Raw genomic sequence first — 4113 nt, 5'->3', positions numbered from 1 at the left:
AAGATGGATCTTTGTATGATGATAAAGCAGTCACATACTTAAACAGGAAAGATGTGCAAGAGGCTCTCCATGCTAAGGTTGTTGGAGTCTGGAAATGGTCAACTTTTAGCAGGTTAAGTCTTATTTATTGCTTCAAAGATGACACAAATGAGTGCATTTAGATTTACAAATGCAGATATATAAAATTTCGAGGTAAAATTATTAATATGGTCTAGTTTTAAGTTTTAGTTTGTCTTATATATATATGAAAATTGTATGTTTTAATCCGCAACAGGTTTGTAACATTAATGATGGAGACTGATCATCAAACTTATCTTTTATGTATGTATAAGGACTAAAACTGACAGTTTTAGTATTATATAGGGAGTAAAATTTAAAATGAGAACAGTTGCGGGAGTCAAATGAATAGATTAATCAAACTTCTATAGATGTTTTTCTATATTAGTTTAGGGTCCTTATTCTTCATGCTTTAAATATATTTCTTGGTCTAACATTTGCAGCATCTTGCATCCACTTAACCATTTTGGAAATGAACCTTTGATCTGACCATTTGCCAGCAAAAAAACCTTGAGATTACTGAATCCAAGATTTTGACCCTGTGGTTGTGGCATTTCTTCATTACGGAAGTTATTTGTTAGTGCTACAAAACTTAAATTCCTGCACTGACTTAAAACCTCTAGGATTGCTGATAAATTATGCAGTCTAGCTCTTGCAAGGTAGAATTCAGCTAAGGACTGAAGATTATTGTTATTAACAGGAATCCCACAATTGAAATGGTTACCGGTATCATCAATTGCTTCCAATCTTGAGCAATTCCATAGACTACCATGAGTTGGACAACGGAATTGATTAGAACCAAGACCAATGATGGTTAGATTTTTCATTGCAGAACAATTCAAATTAATTGAACCACCCAAAGAGTTGTTGATCATATTAAGCATTTACATTTGAAGAGATGGGGAATTCACAAGTGATGCAGGCAATTGACCGGCAAATTTATTTTACTCGGTAGAGAAAAACTTAAGCCTTCTTAGGCTCCCAAAGATGTTAGGAAGAATTCCATAAAATTCATTACTGGAGATGTCAAAATCCACTAGCTTTGAAATCTTACCAAGTCCCTCACTTAGTGACCCAGATAGCTTATTATCCTACGGGTATAGTTCATTCAAATTTTGTAGCAAACAGATGCTTTCTGGAAGGTTTACTGACAAATCATTTCCATTAATGGACAGATGTTTCAGAGAGGAACAATTACCCAAATTTCCTGGAATCTCACCAGAAAAGAAGTTATTAGATAGTTTAAATACCTGGAGCCGAGGTAAAGAGGAACAGATAGTTGTATTTATAGGACCTTCAAAATGATTATTGCTGAAGTCCATGACCTCCAAGTGTTGAAGAAGAAACAAGTTGTCTGGAAGAGAGCCAGTGAAGAAATTATGAGAATGGTTCAAGACTCTTAGTTGATCCAAACCAGCTAAGGATTCACAGATTTTCCTAGCAAGTCTTTTGCTTCCTAGTTCCAATCAAACCACCCTTGTGCCTACACATGTGACACCAGACCAAGTGCAGTAATCTGCAAATGTGGAGCTGCTCCAGTCTGGAATAGCTGATTCTAAGCAACTAGAGAATCCAGTCAAGGCTTTCAGATCATTAGGACTACTTATAAAGTTCTGCGATTCAAGAGTACTAGTCCCAAAACTGATATATGGTATCAAAATGGCAGACAAAAGAAACTATGAAATCCCATTTGGTACCCAACTGGAAAATAAATGAAAATAGAGGATCAGCAAGATAGGGTAGAGAATCACATGCCAGTGGCTTATGTTAACAACAAATGATCTGGTATTTCAGTCTAAGAGAAAGAGCACACACAGATAGAACAACACAACAATTAATTGAACAAGGTTTTCTTTAGATAAATTGCAGTTTTACTTGATTCATCTGTGTGTTTGTGTGTCTAACTATTATTAGATCTATCATGACAGGTAAAAGCTATTGTTATGCATCCTTCCTGCTCTGGTTTTGGGACTGATGCTTCAAGACTAGACCATCTGCTCCCATCTAAAGAAGCAGGTTACATTTAGTTCTACGTTGTAGATTGTATCTACGCAGATATCAAATTCTGTGCACATAGGAAATGCTCATAAGTGTGTTTAAATTTACCAGTGGTAAAATGATTAGCTTATAATATTATCTCAAACATCAAATATCATACTTGGTCATATCATGTATCATCACTTAGTTTGAGCAATTAGCACATTTTTTTTCTCATAGAAACTACTTTCTTTTTATGCATGAGTTTAAAGTGCTTTTGTTTTGGAAGTACATGCTATTAACATTTGAGTCTAACAACTCATCTTTATCTACTTTTATTTGTGTTATTATTTAGATCACTATATATAATATATGTCATTCAAGTAATAAATTATATATATCCTACGAAACAACATTTTAGACCTTGAGGAAAGCAATTTCTGTTGCATTCTGCAAAGATCTGGGGATAAAACCTTCTGAGGTCTTTGATAAACTTCTGAAACATTGTTTTCTGCAGTCTGCACTAGAATATTTTCATTTATGGTTAATAGTAATATACATTTTTGATTCATATGTGCTAACTCTTCTTAAAAAATTGGCATCAAGTAGGTAAATGTGCTTAATCTGGTGCTACATGTTTTGAACAATGGTGGTGATCTGAGACAAATTAATTATACTCCAGTAGTGCTGATCCTAAAAATTAAAAATCCCTATCATGCTGTTGAAATGACTTATGACCAATAAACTTATGCAATGTTCTGTTCGAGAAAATTGCTAAATTCGATTGCAAATAGGCAAAAAAAAAAAGGCATTGCCAGATATTGTTATTATATTTTGATACAAAGCAATACATATTTTTCCAGTGGACTTATATTATTTTAAAGCAACTAAGTTATGACATTGTAAATGGTTAAGTTAGTTATCTGTTAGGACTACAAAGTCTGTTAGTTAGATATAAATCTTGTTGTATATAAATAACTCTCCATGTGTATTTCTAGTAAGCATCCATAAAATGAATTTAACTTTAATACCGTTAGAAGATGGAATACGTGAAGTATACGTGGTTACAGAAGGAGAGAAAGGTAGTTTGTCAGATATCCAATTACACAATTGAACTTTTAACCACATGCTATTAATGAAAATTTGAACTGATCTAAATAAACTCAGTAATACATCGCTTTATTACATGTCTTTCTAATGTTGAACTCCTTCACTCTTAGCGCCACTAGATTGATACATGGCAGGGTCATGAATTCATATCCATTGTGAGACTATGAAAATAGCCATCCAAAAGCGAAGGATATGGCGATGGTTATACGAAAACCAGCAACACCACCAAACCCAAATGGAAAACCAATGATCTCCAACTTCTGGTGATGAGGCCGAGCACACGTCTCATCTGACGGAGAAAGAACAAAGCCTGAAGTGTCATGACTATAGTAGAGATCCATCTTTCCTTGAAAGCTTGTAGGTGGAAAGGTATGAAACTGTCCCTTTTCTGGGATTTCCCCATCCATATATATATATGACACATCAAATGAGGATAAAAAAACTCAATTAAATTAATGATTGTGGTATTTCTCCCAATAGTTTGTTGTGAGACAAATCTAAAATCTCCATCATTACCATGCTTGATAGCTGCTAAGGAATTGTTGAGGTAAGCATGCCCATCCCTACTTCTATCAGTCTAACATGTTGAAATGTCGGAGCTTCGTGCATCAAGCAATCCTCTGGTTATATTTTATAAAAGAATCAGTTCTATTACAGAAAAGTAAAATTGCAAGGAATTTTCTTTCTTGTTTTATGCCAAGTCTGGTTGTAGTACAATTTAAACATTGCCACGTAAAGCTTTAGGCTTTTAGTTGAATGCTTGGACACTTAATTGTGTTGGAGCTAAATTCTGGTTATCAACAATTATGTGGTCTTTTATCTTGGTAGATTTAATGTTATTGAACTCTCAATGCATCACCTACAAGATCCTAAGTGATATCGTTTAAGAAGTTTGAGACATGAAAAAAGTGAAATAATTTGTACATTATGTGGTGGTTTACTTCCTATTTTTTGGCACAAGTATAAAAC

At 34.0% G+C, this 4113-nt stretch overlaps 1 pseudogene; it reads right to left on the bottom strand.

The window, feature by feature from the left end:
* LOC106799300 (serine/threonine-protein kinase BSK5-like) overlaps positions 1-3485 on the bottom strand; it is a 32598-nt pseudogene extending 29113 nt beyond the window's left edge.
* Between the last annotated feature and the right edge of the window lie 628 nt (positions 3486-4113).

This window comes from Glycine max, chromosome 7 (assembly GCF_000004515.6).
Source record: "Glycine max cultivar Williams 82 chromosome 7, Glycine_max_v4.0, whole genome shotgun sequence".
Lineage (NCBI taxonomy): Eukaryota > Viridiplantae > Streptophyta > Magnoliopsida > Fabales > Fabaceae > Glycine > Glycine max.
Note: the sequence above shows the minus strand (reverse complement) of the source record. Positions and strands in the feature narration are given on the sequence as shown.